This window comes from Scyliorhinus torazame, chromosome 14 (assembly GCF_047496885.1).
Source record: "Scyliorhinus torazame isolate Kashiwa2021f chromosome 14, sScyTor2.1, whole genome shotgun sequence".
Taxonomy (NCBI): Eukaryota; Metazoa; Chordata; class Chondrichthyes; order Carcharhiniformes; family Scyliorhinidae; genus Scyliorhinus; species Scyliorhinus torazame.
In genome coordinates this window covers 166,795,922-166,817,127 of record NC_092720.1, presented here as the reverse complement: position 1 = coordinate 166,817,127, position 21,206 = coordinate 166,795,922, and the positions used below count along the sequence as shown (strand labels likewise).

At 47.3% G+C, this 21,206-nt stretch overlaps 1 protein-coding gene and 1 pseudogene across 1 annotated transcript in view; both read left to right on the top strand.

Moving 5' to 3' along the window:
• Positions 1–5,065: 5,065 nt before the first annotated feature.
• The window catches only part of LOC140390184 (uncharacterized), a 211,190-nt gene continuing 195,049 nt past the window's right edge, over positions 5,066–21,206 (top strand). Inside the window, exon 1 of the mRNA XM_072475133.1 lies at positions 5,066–5,097. The gene's annotated coding sequence lies outside the window, so the exon portion shown is untranslated. The remainder of the gene's footprint in view (positions 5,098–21,206) is intronic.
• Positions 5,109–11,730, top strand: LOC140390185 (uncharacterized; annotated as a pseudogene).

Below are 21,206 nucleotides of genomic sequence, written 5' to 3'. Positions count from 1 at the left end.
GTGTCTGCGTGGGTTTTCTCCAGGTGCTCTGGTGTCCTCCCACAAGTCCCGAAAGATGTGCTGTTACGTAATTTGGACATTCAGAATTCTCCCTCAGTGTACCTGAACAGGCGCCAGAATGTGGCGACTAGGGGCTTTTCACAGTAACTTTATTGCAGTGTTAATGTAAGCCTACTTGTGACAATAAAGATTATTATTATAATAAATTAGCACAGGGCTAAATCGCTGGCTTTTAAAGCAGACCAAGGCAGGCCAGCAGCACGGTTCAATTCCCGTACCAGCCTCCCCGAACAGGCTCCGGAATGTGGCGACTAGGGGCTTTTCACAGTGACTTCATTTGAAGCCTATTTGTGACAATAAGCGATTTTAATTTTTCATTTCATAAAGTCGTTCAGCGACATTCTTGACCTGACATCAGATGGACAACAAATACAAATCATCCTAGACTCATATCTGCAGCCACAGAAATGTCCATTCTGTCCCACTAACTATCGAATCTCCGTTCACTATTACTCTCCCTGTCCTCTCTGTGTCCTCTGTATAGCTGAACCAGCTATGTTGCCATGGACTTGGCTCTGGTTGCACTCCCCAGATCAACCATCACTTTCACCAGTGTTCAGAACTGAATACTGGTTAGAGAGTGAGATGCACTCAGGGGCCTTTACCTGCCTTTCTGTCACTTCCTGACATCACCCCTGAAATCTCCAGCTCTAGTTTTAATGCTCTGCCCCTGTGCTGATAAAGTGAGCCAGCTCTCAGGAGTGGGTATTAATCAGACCCTGCTTTAGTTGGTGATGTGAATTATAGACAGATCCTCTTCAGGTGACCGGTGTTTGACTAATACCATGGACAATGTTTGTACTCTCCTGTCTGGGAGGACTACTATCCTGAGTATGGTGAGGGAGTGGGGGTCAGTCTCTACAGACCTGAGTTCTCTCAGCCCATCATAGCTCGATGTAATAACGGTGTGATATGTTCATCTTATACTTTTCCAAGATTCATTTCATGTTCTGGGAAAGATTTTGAATCATTTACAAATGCTTTGTTATTTTCGTCGATTTGAAGTTTGGTGTTTTATTAATCTTCTATTTAGTGTTGGAATTCACAATACATTTGTTTAGCTTAACCCAAACGTCCTGTTCTATCAACCTGGTGAGTTCCTAGTCACTGAAACACTCAGGAGCCTACAGTAAGAGCCCTGTACACAATATATTGGTCAATGTCACTGTGGGCTGTGACTCCTTCAATGGGGTTATTATTGCTGGTTCATGGGAAGCAGAACATTTCCTTAAGAAAGAAAGACTTGCATTGATCTATCAACTTTCACAATCTCTGATGATCCTGTACACTACATAATCAAGAAAGTGCTTCCATTAGGTTTTGAATCTCTGATTTCACAAATCATCTGCTCCCACAAACAACAAAGCTTCAGTGCTTAAGTCCCTGGAGTGAATTCTGACTTAGAGCCGAGAGTGCTAACTAAGCCACGACCGACAATAACTTATTATTTCTGTTGCATTAGATTCAGTTTCTAAGGGGTCCCAAAGCTGTGTACAGAATGCTTCCCCCCCCCCCCCCCCCCAGTAAACTGGCAGCCTGAAAGTTTGATTTGATTTAAAGTGGTAACTAGTTTGAGCTGCAAGTGTCAGTGTTGTCTTTGTGCCTGGGTTCCTAAAGCTGTGAAAGGTGGTAAAGTGAAACAGATGGAGAAAAGTGGGTAGATTCCAGGAGTGAGGAACAACCTACAGACTCAGTGCTGATAGAGCATCTCCACATCGAGCAAAAAACCCAAACATCCTAAATCCCACTGACTAAACTACAGACACATTCCAGAACAACCATCGACCGTCTGAGAATCCCTGGGATTCTTCAGTGATACCGGTCTGCAGAGCATCATCCCACCACTAGATGCGCTGTATCTGGAGGACTCTCTTTGTGCCTGACTCCTGCACCCAAACAAGGCATCCAATGACATTAATGTCAGTAACACAGGAGCATCTGAGTGACTGAGGCAGATGAGACTTGATCCTGATCCGGGTGTGTGAGTGACCCAAGTTAATCCCACACTCCAGGGACAGTTTAGACGGAGCTTGACTCTATATCTAACCCGTGTTGTATCTTCTCTGTGAGTGTTTGATGGGACAGTGTCAATGTGGAGAAGTTATTCCATCCCCATTTTAAATGTGGAGACATAATTCCTTCAAGTTCCTACGCCAGTGCTTTTTAAAAATGTGATGAGTTTCTGCCTCTATTGCCCTTTCCGACAGTGAGTTCCAGACCCTCACCACCCTCTGGGTGAGAAAATTACTCCTCAATTCCCCTCTAATCCTTTCAACAATTACTTTAAATCTCTGCTCCCTGGCTATTGACCTCTCTGCTCAGGGAAATAAGATTACGACAATCCCATCAGCTGCCTCTGCCACTTCCTTCCCTTCCACTAGCCCACCTGGACAAACTTCCATTAATGCTCCCCCTGCTCGAGCCCTGAACTCACACCTTTCCCTCGTTTCTTTCCTATCTCCCTCTATGGGCGGGATTCTCCGACCCCGCGCCAGTCAGGGCGGCTCTACGCGGCCGCCCCAGCAATTCGCCGCCGTGATGGGACGAGTGCCCGCCGAGTAAGGCCAAGTCCCGCCGGCACCGTTCTCGTATGGTTCGACCCGGCGGGACCTCGGCGTTCAGGTTGTGGGGGGTGGCCTGATGGGGGAGGAGGAGGGATCCGACCCAGGGTGGGGGCCTCCACGGTGACCTGGCCCACGATCGGGGTCTATCGATTGGCGGCCGGGCTTATCCTGGTGGGGGCCTAAGTTCCTCCGTGCCGGGCCCCTGTAGGTCTCTGCCATGTTGCTTCGGGGCCGGCGCGGAGAAGGCAACCCATGCGCATGTGTGAACTCGGGCCGGTCGTAGCGTGCATGTGCAGACCCGCGGCGCTTGTTCTGATGCCTGTATTGGCAGTTGGAGCAGCGTGAGGCTCTCCAGTGCCGTGCTGGCCCGGTGTGCGGCACAGGATCGCTGCTCCTAGGGGCCAGATGACGCCGGCGTAAAACGCTGCTGCATTTACGACAGCATCAACACTTAGCCCCAGAATCAGAGAATCACACCCCATGTCTTCTCTGTGCTCATCTTGTCCTCCTTCCTCGACCCAAATCTCACTGAACTGCTGATCACCCAACTTCCCCTCCTGATTCCCTTGTTAGCCGACATAATTCACGATTCTCTTCTTGAAATCTGCTGTGATCATCTCTCTCCTCAAAAAGAACCCGTGACCCCTCTGTCTTTGCCAGCTACTGTTCCAACCTCCCTTTCCTCTCCAAAGTCCTTGAATGTGTTGTCACCTCTGCTAGGGTCCTTCCTGTTTATTCCCTTATTTCCTCTTTGTTTATTTTGCTGTTGCATTTTTGATTCATGAATGGTTAATGGACATGATCTTTAAGGCAAGTGGCCTGTGCCTTTAATTCAAGCAGAAGATTTCAGCAGTAGGAGAGATCACCGTGCTTGTTTAAACTGGAGCTGTAGACTGACCAGCATCAATGACAGAGATTGACTGTAACTCGCTTTGGTTGATTTGGCTAGTGGCCAACAATTGGTCCAAAAGGCTGTGCTCTGCCCGGTAACAGGTGGTGATTGGATCTAATCTGGATGTTTTTCAGAGCTCCAGAGTTGAGTTGAGTTTCAGTTTTGGTTTAGGCAGCCAAGGGAAGGATCTGCTATCCTCACCTCTCCGGTCTTCTCCAGAATTGCTGAACTGGCAGAGAGCCTGGTTGGATCTATATGCAGGCAGGTTTCAACTGACCAACTCTCTCTACTAAAAGGCGAAAGCAGAACTGACCAACTCTCTCTCCAGGAAAATATAAGCCTGAATACAAACTTCGAGCTGAAGGCCCAGTTTGATGAGAAATAAGGTGTTTCTCCAGAAAGCCTGCTGCCTGAGAAGTCTGTATTTTCTAACCTGAGGGGACCCTGAATGACTCGACAAAGAAGATCATTACCGGCTGTAAACCAGATACTTTAATCAGTGAGGGTGCTGTGAACAAAGTGTGCGAAAGAACCACCATCTTAAGCGAAGGTCTTTTGACCTTCATCCTTATTATTTTTCACCTCCCACCCCCCTCCCCCGTGTTTGTCTGTCTTGTGTGTGTGGGTAGAGGATGGGGAAGTTAAAGTGGAAGTCAGGGGTTAGGCGATAGTTAACCAGTTGTATTTACTGCATTTTTCCAATATAGTTCTTGTTATAAACAGCAATTGTATTTAAACATACAAACCTGGTGACTGTATTTATTGGGCTGCCAAGGGCCAAATACTTTGGGTATTTTTATAAGAATTATTGGTTTATTTACTTGTGTTGTCTCTCCAGGACGAGTGGGGCTGGAATTGACTGTGCACTTGTCCAGGGTATCATAACAAGTCCCAAATCCTGGAAAGAGACATTGGGTGAGGCAGGAGGTAAGGTGCAGAGTGAGAGATCAATTGCAGGGTGTGATAACAAGCGAGGGACGAGAGGTCAGTAGAGTGATCTGCCGAGGAATGAGGGATCAAATAATGTGCCCAGGAACAGAGACAATTTACAAATCAGTCACTCCCACAGGAACAGGGTCAATCTCCAGGTCACAGTCTCTCAGGCAGTCAGAGAGTAAATTTGTTATTCTCTCCTGTGTATGTTCTGATCCCGCCACCACACAGTCATCGCTGCCTTGGATGGTCTTCCTCGTCTGATCTGCTGTCAAACACATCCGAGGCTACACATCCCACACTGATGTTGTCAGTTTGAAAGCCTCCGAGGATGAAGAATGCTGTTCCCACACTAGAAATCTCTGTCAGACATTTACCAGGGGAACTGAGACAGCAGCTGCAATAAGTGAGGTTTTATTCAGATGGGACAATGACAAGTTTAAATCCCCACCTAATCTGCTGCTCAAAGTCGCCTCCGTTTCCCCGGTCAGTTTCCAAAACTTCAGGAAACTCTTGTTCCTGCAGAAATATTTGGATTGTCTGTGAGAGACGTCAATCAGAGAGCCCACCCACTCTGCCCATTCTCTCCTCTTCCTCTACCACAGCTGCTTCACTTCCTGTAGGGACTCCAAACCAAGTCAGGAGATGGTGAGTGAAGGAGCAGAATTTAGAAGAATTACATTGCCCAATATCCACACTAATGTTCAGGCAGTCTGACTATCCTGTGGGCAACCAGGTGTGGAAATGCCCCTTATGCTGTGTGAGAAGATCCAGCTCAGAGACCTGTTTACTCGGTGCTTTGTGCTGAGCTGTTTGATTGGCTGTGTGTTGGATATTGAGTGTTTATTGGAAGCATTTCCCTTCTGATTTACAGGCTGAGTTTTGTTGATGGGTCATTGCTGAATACGAGAAGGTGAGGTGTAATTATCTGGGAGGGGCAGAGACACATTTATTGAAATGTCTTTCAATCTCTCCTTTAAAGATTTTACCTGAAGGAATTTTACCTGAAGGCCTTCGCCTTTCCCGAAAGCCTTGGCTTGAATTTGATAGTTTTTCCAAATGAAAGCTGAATTTGGGATGTGCAGTCGGAGTGAGTGCAATGTTTTCCCTGGTTACTATTCAGTGTCCCGGATGGAAACAGAGGGTGTGTGACAGTCAAGTGAGGAAAAAGAAAGGACTTGTATCTGATCCCCCACACAAGGGAATAGCAGACTGACACTCACTGTGGAACAGTCTCTAACTGAGGAGTCAGCCCCTTCAGCAAAGGAAGAGAAAGAGTTGGAGAAAACCATGTTTCCTTTTCCTGTTTTACAGAAGTACTGCACCATACTACACCAGAGAATACAGAGAGGATAGACACTACAGGTAGATCCTGACCATCAGCCAAGGAATCAGCACAACTGTGGGAAGACATCCAGTCCCTTCACAGCATTGCTCAACACAGAGAAGGTTGGGCAGTGAAACCGTCATCTGGAAGTTGGTCTTTTTCGGGGAGCTTTGATATATCATCAGATCTGAAACTGGTCAGTGGTGTGGAACCTTCCATCAGAACCAACCTTTCCAAAGGTTTGGTTGTGGCCGATCATTCCCAGTGAGACTGGGAAGAAGTATGAGTGGGCTCCAAGTGTTGTGAGAGCTTCTGTCATTCATTGAATCTCATGAACCACACACTCATTCCTACAGCTGAGGGGCTGTTCAAGTGTGGTGTGTGTGGGGTGGACAGTACAAGCTCATAAGATCTCCTAACACTCAGAGTGTATTTGTTGAGTCGTGTGTCACACAAGCCCTGCTATATGGAGGAGAAACCTTTCAAATGTGAAGTATGCACTCAAGTCTTCGTTCAGTCATGGATGCTCATGAATCATCAATGCAACCACACTGGGGAGAAACTGTTTAAGTGTGAGGAGTGTCACAAGGACTTTTCACAATCATCAGACCTGCTGACACATTGGCGTGTTCACACTGGGGAGAAACCATTCACGTGCGAGGTGTGCACCAAATCATTCTCAAGCTCATCCAATCTCCGTGAACACCAACGCATTCACACAGGGGAGAAACCATTCATGTGCGAGGTGTGTGACAAATCATTCTCATGCTCATCAAATCTTCGCACGCATCAACGTACTCACACAGGAGAAAAACCATTTACCTGCGAGTTTTGTGATAAATCATTCTCACAGTCTTCGCACCTTCGCATACACCAGCGCACACACACAGGGGAGAAACCATTCACCTGTGAAGTGTGTGACAAATCATTCTCAAATTCAACGCACCTCCGCACACACCAACGTATTCACACAGGGGAGAAACCTTTCATGTGCAAGGTATGTAACAAACCATTCTCGCAGTTACCAAACCTCCTCACACACCAACGTATACACGCAGGGGGGAAGCAATTGACGTGCAAGTTATGCAACAAATCATTCTCAAATTCATCGCAACTCCGTGTCCACCATCGCATTCACACAGGATAGAAATTATTCAGATGTCAGATGTGCGACAAATCATTCTCGCAGTCATTATCCCTCCACAAGCACCAATGCATTCTCACAGGAGAAAAAACATTCATGTGCAATTTGTGCAACAAATCATTTCCACAGGTATATCTCCATGCACACCAGTGAATGCACAAGGGTGGAGAAAGTGTTCAAATATGAGATGTGTGACAAAACCTTCAGTCATCGACTCTCTTGGCCCATTAGAGGATCCACACAACAGGAGAAACCCTACAAGTGTGAGATTTGCGATAAAGCTTTTGTGAGGTCTTCAAGCCTCCGTGACACCAGAGGATTCACACAAGGAAGAAACTATTCAGGTGTGATATTTGTAGCACGTCTTTCCTTCACTCCTTTGAGCTCCTGAGGCACCAGAGGATTCGCACTGGGGAGAAATCATTCGAGTGTGAAGTATGTAGCAAAATCTTCACAAATGCATCAAACTTTCTGATCCATCAGAGAAGTGAAGTATTTCTTCAAGTGTGAGATTTACCAGAATTTATTTCTGACCTCTTCGAACCTATTGCAACAGGGAAATGGAGAGAAACCATTCCAGTGTGAGCTGTGTGACGAGGCTTTATCACAGTCTGTGTATCTTCTGGTCCATTAATATATTCACACAGAAGAGAAATTCAGTGTGGGTGCTATAATAAACCTTAACACAATTGTCAGACCTCCTGGAACATCAGTGACCCCACACGAGAGACAAACCCTTCCAGTCTGACATGTACCAGGATTGGTTCACCAACCTCTCTCACCAAACACCAACATCTCCACATGGACTTGGAGCCTGCTTCCCTTACATTGAGAGTTCCCTGTGTTGTTTACCCTCCAGTGCTCATACAGAAGAGTTGAACTTCCGAAACACTGTCTGTCTCAAACCTCTCTCATTATTGGAAATGGTGAAGAATCGTTTCTGTATAAGTACAGTAAAATTCTGGTGCAGAGAGAGGCCATTCAGCCCATCATGTCTGCGCCAGCCAAAAGAAGAGGGAAAATAAAAGAAACCAATCGCTCATTTTAATCCCACTTTCCAGAACCTAGTCCGTAGCCTTGAAGGTTACAGCACTTTATTTTTAAATCATTGGAGCCGCAATCATCAACTTGGGCAGTGAATTCCAGTCACCTATCCCATCTGGGCGAAAACGTTTTTCCTCATGTCCCCTCTAATCCTTCTACCCATAATCTTAATCTGATTCCTGGTAATTGATCCCTCAGCTAGGGGAAACAAGTGTTTCCTGTCTACCCTGTCTCGGCCCTTAGCCTCCTCTGTTCTAAGGAAAACAACCCTTGTCTATCCAATCTCTCGTCATGGCTGCAATTTTCAAGCCCTGGCAACATTCTTGTAAATCTCCTCTGTACTGTCTCCAGAGCAATTATGCCCTTCCTGTAATGCGGTGACCAGTATTGTACAAAAAGCTCCAGCTATGCCCTAACCAGTGTTTTATACAGTTCCATCATTATATCCCTGCTGTTTTATTCAGTAACTTGCCCAATAAAGAAAAACCTCCATAAACTTCCTTCACCACCTTGTCCATCTGTCTTTTCACCTTCACGGATCTGTGGACGTGCACTCCAAGGTCTTCCTCAGCCCCACTCAATAGCTTCCTGTTTATTGAGTATTCCCTTGCTTTGTTTGCCCTCCCCAAATGCCTCACAGTTCTCCAGATGAAATTCCATTTGCTACTTCTCGCCCACTCAACTAAACCATTGATCTCATTCTGGAGTCGACGGCTATTCTCGCCACTATCAACTGCACGGCCAATTTTTCTGTCACCTGCAAATTTCCCAATCATGCCACCCACATTTAAATCTAAATCGTTGATATATACAACAAATAGCAAGGGCCCATCACTGAGCCCCGAGGAACACTGCTGGGAACGACCTTCCATTCACAAAAACATCCATTGACCATTAACCTTTGTTTCCTGTCACTGAGCCAATTTTGGATCCAATTCATCACCCTCCCCTGTATTCCCATGGGGTTTCACTGTTCTGACCGGTCTGCCATATGGGACCTTGTCAAATACCTTAATAAAACCCACATAGTCACCATCCACTACACTACCCTCATCAATCCTCCGTGTTACTTCCTAAAAACTTCTATTAAGGCACGATTTTCCCCAACAAAACCATGCTGCCTATTTCTGATCAATCCGCCCCTTTCTAACTGACAGTTTACCCCATCCCTCAGAATTGATTCCAGTCATTTCTCCATCAATGAAGTCAGACTGACCGGCCTTCTTTGCAGATCACTCACTAATGAGCATGATTATCCACCTAAGAGACTCCGTGTTACTGGTCATAGGTTCTGTGAGCCTTGCGTGGCTTATGAGCCTGATCGTAGAGCCGCACCTTCGACCACACAGATGTTTCCGGGATAATCCTATCCCACTTTCAGTTTTTCCCTCTGTTCCAGTGTTTGTAAACTGTGTCAAGGTTTACTGCTCCACCACTTGAAGTGTGAAGTTTGATCCTCATTGGCATATCCAGGTGATTTCACAGAATCACTGAATTGTTAAAGCAGACACAGAGGTCACAAACAGCACTGGAGGTTTGACAAGTTTCACATCTATCTATATTGTATTGTGCAGTTTGTAAAATGTAAGCCACCATTTCCTGGAAATTTATCATCATCTTTGCTCCATGTTTCTGTGTAATTGATTATTTATAATCATTGTACTTTTCACAACAAACTCCTCCTCACTGCTCTATTGGGCAGCTGATTTCACTTGACTAAAGTCCAAAATGTTTCTGAATTCCGTCAATAAGCTCACTGGTGTTTTCAATATCTGGAGGCCAACTAGGGATGGGCAATAACTGCTGGTCTAATCAATGATGCCCACATCCCGTAAATGAATTTAAAAAATAATAATTCATAATTGATAATTCCAAGAGTTGGGTTAAAGTTTCTTTGGTTTCAGTTATCTTGGTACTTGCTCACAGAAGGCAATAGCAGTTTTGCTTTGCTGTGGACTGTATATCGTTAGGTTGAAAGAGCCAATGGAGGATGATTGTTCGTCAAACTTACTCGGGGTAGTAGTCCCTGCAGACAGGAGAGTACAAACATTACCCATTGGTCAAACACCCATCTGCTGAAGAGGATCTATCTATAATTCACATCACTATCTGAATATGGTGAGGGAGTGGGGGTGAGTCTCTACCAACCTAAGTTCCCTCAGCCCATCATACCTCGATGTAATAACAGTGTGATATGTTCACCTTTCACACTTCCAAAACTCATTTCACGTTCTTGGAAATGTTTTGTTATTTTGGTTGATTGAGAGTTTGATGTAGGCTCAATATTGGGGTTGATATTTGTCTGCTACTTCATCACTTTTCTGTATAGATTTATAAAGTCGCCCTAGTCCCAGATGACCATAGCCTGCTTTCCCCTTTGTGGGGGAAGAGCTGACTGCTGGTGATTTAATCTGAGGATCACCACTCCTCAGGCAAGGTTGAGAAGGCAGGGCCTTTGCCGGTACAGGAATTGAACCCGCGCTGCTGGCCTCGCATCATGAACAAGCTGCCCAGCCAACTCAGCTACCCATACCCACTCCTGAGAGCTGGCTCATTTTACTAACACACACACACACCTCAGAATACTACAGACAGAAGCAACACAGTCCAAAGATGTGTAGGTTAGGTGGATTGGCCATGATAAATTGCCCTTAATGTCCAAAATTGCCCTTAGTGTTGGGTGGGGTTGCTGGGTTATGGGGATAGGGTGTGGAGGTGTTGACCTTGGATAGGGTGCTCTTCTCCAAGAGCCGGTGCAGACTCGATAGGCCGAATGGCCTCCTTCTGCACTGTAAATTCTATGATGATTCAAATGCTTTAACATGTGTTTCCCCAAAGTTACCATGAACAATTTATTTGTTTGTGAGAGTGCATTACTTACTCTGGGAGTGAGAAAGTCAATTCACAATAACCCAGCAGTCTTTTAACTTGAAAAGTAGAGATTAGTTTATTTTGACACTCTTGCTCTGGAAGTGACTCCAGAAAAAATGATATCACTCCCATATACACAAAGATTAATTACAGATGCTGATAAAAATACTCATAAAAATTGGATCAGTTTTGAGAGGTTTTGAAGTCGAGGTGTTGTATTGTCTGAAGTTAAGTTTTTGAGGTTGTGGAGTTGTCTCTGCAGTTGTGATGGCTCCCACTGTCAAATTGCCCAGGTTTAGTTAGATGGAATCAGATTCATGGGACGGAGGGAAGGTTCCTTACCTCTGCTCTGCTGGCGTGGCATGTTTAGTTGCCGAGTTACTTTATAGCAGACCAGGATTTTTCTTAGATTCCTCACTCGGTCTCTCCCTGGAGTTGCAGCTTCTTCATGATGGTTCTCCGTGGATCTGCCTTTTCCTGCCCTTTTCAATGCTTCTTGTAGATAAGGCGAGGTTGCCACCATTATCATGTGACCTATACAAGAAAGCCCAGTCACTTTCTATGTAAGGCAATAGGAATTCCACTCCAGTTATCTGAAGTCTCCTTACGTCCTGTGGTGATCAAGGGTTGAGCTTGTTTACTCCTCCGCCGTAGAATCCTGTTCGGCTGGCGGTCAGCAGCACCGCCCAAAGCTGCAGACTGGCTGTCCGACCTATCAGAATCTTTCCAAATGGAGAAAATCAAATTCGCCATCCGAGGGTCAGACGACGGCTTCCACAGAACGTGGGAGCCATTCACCCAATTGTTCTGGGACCTGTTTGTGGTCAACAAACGAGCAGAAGAATAGCCAGGTAGCCAAGAATCAGGGGAAAGAGAGGGAGAGATAGACCGGAAGAGGGGGGGGGGGGGTAAACAGCTAAACCTAAGAGGAAAGAAAGGTGAACCACAGGATGGGGGTAGGGGGCAGAAGTGGAAGGGGGGGGGGGGGGCAGCTAAACCTAAGAGGAAAGAGGCGAACCACAGGAGGGTGCAGAAGGTGGGGGAGGAGAGGGAAGAGACAGGGAACAATAGAGGCGAATTGGGGGGGGGGGGGGAGGCAGGGAAATGATAGCCGGAAGGAGGGCATGGGATACGATAACAAACTTGACATCAACAGGAACAGAGAACAGGGAGAATACAGGCGAAAGACGGGAAGAACGGCTGAAGCGGAGGTGAGCGTGAGACGACAACGGCAACGAGATCCGTCAGGGAGAAGCAAGTGACAACACCAGACCCATTTGAGTATTGCCCTCTGTAATTGTTTCTCCGGCATCCAAATGTATATCCACCTCCCCAGTCTCCATCCACTCCCCCCACAAACATTTGCCTACTTATGTGTTGTAAATAATTTTGCCAGTTGTACAGAGTTGTTGCTGTTGAGCTGGTGAACATTACCCTACCAGTTATTTTATTTTTTATTGTTACTTTTTTTTTGGTATGTTTGTGTGTGCCCTTCTCTCTCTCTATATATATATATATATTTCTTATTCTGTGTACATAACGGTAAATATACTTTGTTCAAAAAACTAATAATAAAACATATATTAAAAAAAGCTTGTTCACACCTCAAGAGTGGATTATCAATGTCTTTGTGTTTGGAGGAAAATCCATCAAGTTGATAAGTCTCTATTCACTCTTTGCAACATTCATTGAATTTTAAATGTATATATCTGAGGATGTCTCCTCTTTCGTTGAAGGGTTCCAGACCAAATCCACAAGGATACTGTCATGTGACCCGCGGAATCCATTTAGGAAATGGCTTTGAACTCAGCTCGAGGTTTATAAAACGTGACCTTCAAAATAATTTTTTTAAAGATTTGTAATACTCTAACTATACACTATAACAGTGCTGGAAATCTGGAACTCGTCTCCACATAAACTGCTGAGTCTGGAAGACCTACCTTCGGGCTTCTGGAGAGCATCGGACCTGCGAGAGACAAGCTTTCGGGACAGAGGATAAAAGCGGTGGTGGGGTTCGGAGCTTGAGACTGAGTTTGAAAACAATCCATGAGCGATATCACAGGTAAGCTGATTGGTTGGTGAGTAACTTATATAAGGGTCTTATCTAAATAGCTAAAGCTAAAATAAACATATTTGTTGGGGAAAGTATTACTTATTTGTTCTAGTCTTAAGGTGTAATTTTTTTATTTTAAGGCATATCAGGTAAGGGCAGCCAAGTGGAATGTGTGACCTGTCACATGTGGGGAGTCTTTACCCTACCAGTGTCCTAGATGATCACATCTGTGGAAAATGCTCCCAACTGGATAAATTGGAGCTCCAGGTTTCGTAACTTGAGCAGTAGCTGGAGTCACTGTGGCGCACCAGAAAGTTAGGTGGATAGCTTGTTTAGAGAGATAGTCACATCACATCTCAAGGGACTAGATGGAAAAAGGAAATGGGTGATCACCAGACAGCCCAGGCAGGTAGTGCAGGAGTCCCGCTCACAAATCTGTATTCCATTTTGGAAGCTGATGGGTTGCTGGTACCTCAGAAGCGTGCAATCAGAGCCAAGCTTCCGGCACCACAAGTGACTTGACTGTAAAGGGGTAAGGAAGAGCAATAGTAATGGGGGATTCATTAGTCAGGGAAGCAGATAGACGTTTCTGCGGCCAAAGACATGACTCCAGGATGGTGTTTTGTGTGTCTGGTGCCAGGGTCAGGGATGTCACTGAACGACTGCAGGGTGTCCTTCATGGGGAGGGGGAAAAGTCAGACATCATGGTACATGTTGATACCAAAGATATAGGTAGAATGCAGGGTGAGATCTTGCATCAAGAATTCAGGGAGCTGGGTTGTAGATTAAAAAGCAGGACCTCAGTTTGTGATCTCTGATTACTCCCAGTGCTACGTACTAGACAGTACAGAAATTAAAAAATAGGGCAGATGAATGCGTGGCTGAAGAGTTGGCGCAGGAGTGTTCTAGATTCATTGGGACCATTTCTGGGGAAGGAGGGACATGTACAAGAGGAACGGTCTGCACCTGAACCACATTGGGACCAACATCCTTGCAGATAGGTTTGCTGGTACTGTTGGAAGGAGTTTAAACTAGTTTGGCAGTAAAAGGGGACACAGAATATTTGTAAAATAGAGACATATCATCCTAAAGTAAAGGAAGCCAGTCAGAGTGAGCTCAGCTATATTGAATGTCAGGAGAGGTAAGACAAGGCTTAAGGTCTTTAATGTTCGGAATATAATAGGTAAGACTGACGAGTTAAGGGAGTGGATTGACACAAGGAATTGTGACATTGTTGCCATCACAGAGACACAGATAAAAGAAGGGCAGGACTGGTAACCAGGATCTGGTTCTGGGGAACGAAGCTGGGCAAGTGTTCAATGTGGCAGTGGGGGAGCATTTTAGTGATAGTGACCAAAACACGGTATGGTTCAAGTTTGTTATGGACAAGGAAAAAGATAACCTGCAAAAAATGGTTTTGGATTGGGGAAGGCAGATTTTATTAGAATAAGGCCGGATCTGACCAAAGTTGACTGGGTACATCTTTTTACGGGAAAATCTACAGCGGAGCAGAGGAAGGCATTCAAAAAGGAAATGGGGGAGAGTACAGGCTCAACATGTTCCCTATAGGGGGAAATGTAGGAATAATAAATTCAGGAACCCTGGATGTCTAGGACAATCCATGGCTGGATATGGAGGAAGAGAAAGGTTTTTAACAAGTACAAAAGGAGAAATTTAACTGCGGCCCTAGAGGAATATAGAAATTGCAAGAGGGAACTTAAGAAAGTAATTAGAAGAGCAAAACGGATGATTGAAAAAGGACTTGCGAATAAGATTAGGGCGAATCCTAAGATATATTACAAATACATTAAGGGGTTGAAGTTAGCCAATGAAAGAGTAGGGCTCATTAGAGACCAAGGGGACAATCTGTGTGTGAAGGTGCAAGACATTGCTCGGGTATTAAATGAATGCTTCTCATCAGTCTTCACTCAGGAGAAAGAGGACATAGGTACAGAATTCAGGAACTGGGACTTTGAGCAGTTTGACATAGGTAGTGAGGATGTATTGGAGGCTTTGACGGCCTTAAAAATAGACAAATTCCCAGAGCCAGAGGAATTGCAGGGGCTTTGACACAAGATTTTAATTCCTTTCTGGCCATGGGGGGGGGAAGTGCCAGAGGATTGGAGAAGTTAATGTTGTTCCACTTTTCAAGAAGGGTGGTAGAGATAAACCAGGGAATTACTGACAAGTGAGTCTCACATCAGTGGTAGGGCAACTATTGGATGAAATTCTAAAGGAGAGAATTAATTCTGAAGGATATAATTAATTCAGCTCCGTCTTCAACACCATAATCCCAGCCAAGCTCATCAAAGCTCCAAAACCTAGGACTTGGCTCCCCACTCTGCAACTGGATTCTCGATTTTCTGACCAACAGACCACAATCAGTAAGAATGAACAACAGCACCTCCTCCACAATAGTCCTCAATACCGGGGCCCCGCAAGGCTGCTTACATAGCCCCCTAGTCTACTCCCTGTACACACATGACCGTGGCAAAATTTGGTTCCAACTCCATCTACAAGTTTGCTGACGATACCACCATAGTGGGCCGGATCTCGAATAACAACGAGTCAAAATACAAGAGGGAGATAGAGAACCTAGTGGAGTGGTGCAGTGACAACAATCTCTCCCTCAATGCCAGCAAAACTAAAGAGCTGGTCATTGACTTCAGGAAGCAAAGTACTGTACACACCCCTGTCAGCATCAACAGGGCCGAGGTGGAGATGGTTAGCAGTTTCAAATTCCTAGGGCTGCACATCTCAAAAAATCTGTCCTGGTCCACCCACGTCGACGCTACCACCAAGTACAACAGTGCCTATACTTCCTCAGGAAACTAAGGAAATTCGGCATGTCCACATTGACTCTTACCAACTTTTACAGATTCACCATAGAAAGCATCCTATCTGGCTGCATCACAGCCTGATATGGCAACTGCTCGGCCCAGGACCGCAAGAAACTTCAGAGAGTCGTGAACACCGCCCAGTCCATCACACGAACCTGCCTCCCATCCACTGACTCCATCTACTCCCGCTGCCTGGGGAAAGCGGGCAGCATAATCAAAGACCCCTCCCACCCGTCTTACTCACTCTTCCAACTTCTTCCATCGGGCAGGAGATACAGAAGTCTGAGAACACGCACGAACAGACTCAAAAACAGCTTCTTTCCCGCTGTTACCAGACTCCTAAATGACCCTCTTATGGACTGACCTCATTAACACTACACCCTATATGCTTCCTCCGATGCCGGTGTTTATGTAGTTACATTGTATACCTTGTGTTGCCCTATTGTGTATTTTCTTTTCTTCCCTTTTCTTCCCATGTACTCAATGATCTGTTGAGCTGCTCGCAGAAAAATACTTTTCGCTGTAACTCGGTACACGTGACAATATACAAATCCAATCCAATCCAATCTAATTTTCACTTGGAAAGGCATGGGTTGATTAGGGATAGTCAGCATGGCTTTGTCAGAGGGATGTCATACCTAACAAATTTGATATAATTTTTTGATAAAATGACCGAGTGTGCGGATGAAGGAGGTGCAATTGATGTAGTTTATATGGATTTTAGCCTGTGGTACAGAGGTTCCCGGAGCTGATCGAGACAATAGGAAGCAGCTGGAACATTCAGAGGGAGCTGTCAGTGTCACACATGCCAATCCATAGCCGATTGGAGGAGTCCCAGAGGCTACGGGCACAGGAGATGTCGCCGGCAATGTGTGGCACTGAGGCCAACAATGCTGGGGTGGTGACCGTAGTGGAAAGACTGGTGCACGACATTGGCACCATTAGTGAAGATGTCCAAGGTGTTGCGCAGCCGGCGACGCCCATGGCTGAGGGTCTCGGCAGAATTTCCAACTCGCTGGGGGATGTCACCCAGTACCAGGCTGAATCGATGAGGTTCTGCGGGACATGTCTGTTCTCAGATGGGCATGGCCGAAGCATTGCGGAGCTTGTCCCAGTCGCAGTTGAGCATTGACGAGGCGCTGCAGAGACAATAGACTATGGGGAACCACCAGGGTTGGCAGAGCCAGATGATGCACGGGCAGTTGGTGCTCGAACCAGCTGCTCCTCCATTCCAAGGTGAACCTGAGGGCCCTATGGGCAGTGTCTGGGTCAGGGGCGCTGGGTGCCAACCGGACCAACCCATGAAGTGGCGACGGTGGCCACCAGCTCCCCCAAGTTCCACTCTTCTGATGAGGCCGTGTCTCAAAGTCAGTACACGGCTGTGCATATGCCACCAACAAGTGCGCCGGAGCCCTCCAGCCTCAGCCCGCAGAGGACACCCGCCAGAGGCATCGAAGGCCACGGTACATGGTAAGCAGCTGGCTGCCTCCACCGCTCGTGCATCCTGGGGAAACACTTAGACGTAGTAGTAGAGCTAGGGGGGCCAAGCACATCGAGGATCACTGAGGAGGTGGCAATAGGGTGGTGGGGGGGGGGGCAGATAAGGAGGAGGTGGGGGGCAGCTCCATGGGGGGAGTAGGGGCTTGTATTACACATTAAACACCCTTACACCCTTGTGCACAACCAGTATGGTGCCTCTGAAACTTTCTTCCGCAATGAGGGCTGACCTCTGAACCCCTGGCCCATCTCGCTAGACCCCCCCCCCCCAAACCGGCATACCGCATGCAGGTGATGGGTGTGAGCGAACACTCAGCAGACAGGGAGGGGTCAGGCTGTGACATAGATTGAGGAGCACTGGCGCTCAGCTCTCTGCGGGTTATCATCATCCCCTTGCCCTCGACAGTGACCGGTGTGACACAGTCCCTGCACCCTCGAGTGATGTTATCCATACCTTGGGAGGGGCGGGGTGACAGACCAGGCCATGTCCCAAGTGAAGCGGGTGAGGATGAGTGCCTCCCTGGCCTTCCGGGCTTGCCGGACCTCGCCGCTGCCGCCTGTCCTGCAGCCTCTGGCTGGTCCTCGGGTCCCTCCCCGGCTTCGTCCTCCAGCCCCTGCTGGTCCGGCACCTCATCATCATCCGCCTCCCCATCCCTTCGCCCTCGTTCCTCTCCTCGGTGGTGGCCACATGTTCCTTATCACCAACCTCCAGCTCGTTACACCGTTGCTGTGCAAGGTTGTGGAGGGCACATCACACTGTTAGACGTTTTAGTTGCTGTGAAATGAAGAGTCTAAAGTTCTTGTTCCTTTTCACCAAACACCATTTATTTCACTTCCACAGCCTCTGCACAAAACTCTTAACAACACACCACCTGACAGAGGCCACCTGAAGCCCCTTTACATATCAGTGTCAATTAATGGATACTTAACATAAATGAGACAACTAATTGCAATGTCTCTTAACCCATTACTTAACACACACCACCACAAAGCGGGCGACCTTCCGGGCGGTGTACTGCAGTGCACACCGGAGCGGTCGATGCATCGGAACCACATCTTGAGGAATCCAATGCATCACTCAATTACAGCCTGGGTGGCCTCACTGTAGCAGGTCTCCGCTTCGGTCACCAGCCTTCCAACTGGCGTCATTAGCCAGGTTCACAGCAGATACCTCTTATCCCCCAAGAGCCAAGGCACCCATCCTGGGGTGATCCTTGAAGAGACCGGGGATGACCGACTGCCCCAGGATGTAACTGTCGTGCACACTCCCCGGGAAGCGGGCACACATGTGCATTATCTTCAGCTTGTGGTCATACACGAGCAGTATGTTGAGGGAATGGAACCCTTTTGGGTAAACGTAGGGCACCCCAGATGGCCCGGTGAGCACAGGGCAACATGCGTGGCATCTATTACCCCCTGGACTGGGTTATCCCAGCGATGGTAGAGGAACCTGCTGCCCGGGCATCTTGCTGAGCTTGGTCCATGTCAAAGATTATGTAGTTTCCCGCCCGGGCATACAGGGCATCCGTGACCTGTCGGATGCACCTGTGGGCTGTGGCCTGTGAGATACCACACAGGTCCCCGCGAGAGCACTGGAATGATCTCGAGGCATGAAGATCAGGGCTGCGGTGACCTAAATGGCCACAGAGAGCGAGTGTCCTCCTTCTCCTCCACATGGTGCCAAGTCCATGAGGACATGGCACAGGTGTCACACCGTCTCCTTGCTGAGGCGGAGCCTGCCGCGGCACGCGCTGTCTGTCTGCTCGAATCACCAGCAACACCTGTGCACCCTGGGCCGTCGTGGGACTCGCCTCTGGGTCCATCCCTGGCCTAATGGGTGGCCGGGTCCTCAGGGTGTGGGGGGTGGGGTCTGGCCCATGGGCTGCCATCTCGAGCACCTGCAGACGCTGCGCCTGCTGCCTTCTCCGGCATCTGGCCACATTGCCTAGCAACCTCTGTGTCCAATATCCCTGCCACAGCGTTCAATATCTGTAAGGAATTGGGAGAAGGTGTTAGACTGACAGGCAGTGGTGGTTCCACCCCGGAACCCTCCATTCTCCCATTGATCCCCCCCCCCCCCACCTGGAGCACCCTGCCCACACACTCTGGCCACAGAGAGCCCCCCCCTCCCCTCTACCCCGGACACCAGTTCATAGCATCACCTGGACCTACTGCTGGTCCCCTCAACGTGGCACTCACCCACCCTCCAGCCGTGGACATGTCCCCGGAGCTGTGTCCCATCCTCTGAATGTTCGGATCGTGGCTGCTGCATGTGTGTTGCCTCCCGCAGTGTTCAAGCTTAATGTCCAGGCATGGTGGTCTGATTGGGATGCCAGGCAATGACTCCCACATGCTACATGGCCCGCCCACCCATGGGAATCCACTTGGTTTGTGTGAAGTGCTCACTTAACCACAATTGCCTATTCCTTATCAGTAATAGCTTTCAGCCACACGGCCAGAGGCCTCGGCAGTCTGTGGAGGTTATAGGTGGTTGGTGGGGCATATGGGCAAGGACCAGGTATTCCCCCGGAGCACACAATCCCAGGGTTGGCTATGGTGGTGCCGTGAGCTGGGAAAGGATGTGTAGACAGTCTGGTTCATATTGAGATCAAAAAGAAGGAAGTATTTGGCGTCTTGAAAAACATTAAGGTAGCTACGTCCCCAGGGCCTGATGGGATCTCCAGAATACTGATGGAGGCAAGGGAAGAAATTGATGGGGCCTTGACAGGAATGTTTGTATCCTCACTGGCTACAGGCGAGGTCCAGAGGACTGGAGAATAGCCAATGTTGTTCCATTGCTTAAGAAGGATAGCAAGGATAAGCCAGGAAATTACAGGCCGGTGAGCCTTATGTCAGTAGTAGGGAAATTAATGGAAAGGATTCTTCGAGACACGATTTACTCCCATTTGGAATCAAGTGGACATATTAGCGAGAGGCAGCATAATAATGATCTTTATTGTCACAAGTAGGCTTACATTAACACTGCAATGAAGTTACTGAGAAAGCCTGGTTTTATGAAGGCAGGCCGTGTCTCATTAACTTAATTGAGTTTTTTGAGGAAGTGATGAAGATGATTGATGAAGGTAGGGCTGTGGATGTTTTCTACATGGACTTCAGTAAGGCCTTTGACAAGGTCCCTCATGGTAGACTGGTACAAAAGGTGAAGTCACACGGGATCAGAGGTGTACTGACATGATGGATACAGAACTGGCTCGGTCATGGAAGACAGAGGGTAGCAGTGGAGAGTGCTTTTCTGAATGGAAGGCTGTGATTAGTGGTGTTCCGCAGGGATCAGTGTTAGGACCTTTGCTGTTTGTAGTATATATAAATGATTTTGAGGAAAATGTAATTGGTCTGATTAGTAAGTTTGCGGACAACACAAATATTGATGGAATTGTGGATAGCGATGAGGACTGTCAGGATGCAGCAGGGTATAGATCGGTTAGAGACCTGGGCGGAGAAATGGCAGATGGAGTTTAATCCGCACAAATGTGAGGTAATGCATTTGGGAAGGCCTAATACAGGTAGGGAATATACAGTAAATGGCAGAACCTTTAAGAGTATTGACAGGCAGAGGGATTTGGGTGCACAGGTTATCAGGTCACTGAAAGGGGCAACGCAGGTGGAGAAGGTAGTCAAGAAGGCACACGGCATGCATGCCTTCATCAGATGGGGCATTGAGCATAAAAATTGGTAAGTCATGCTGCAGTTGGATATAACCTTAGTTAGGCCACACTTGGAATATAATGTTTGATTCTGGTTGCCACACTACCAGAAGGATGTGGAGGCTTTGAAGAGAGTATAGAAGAGGTTTACCACGATGTTGCCTGGTGTGAAGGGCATTAGCTATGAGGAGAGGTTGGATAAACTCGGTTTGTTCTCACTGGAACGAGGGAGGTTGAGAGGCGACCTGATAGAAGTCTATAAAATTATGAGAGGCATGGACAAAGTGGATAGTCAGAAGCTTTTTCCCAGGTTGGA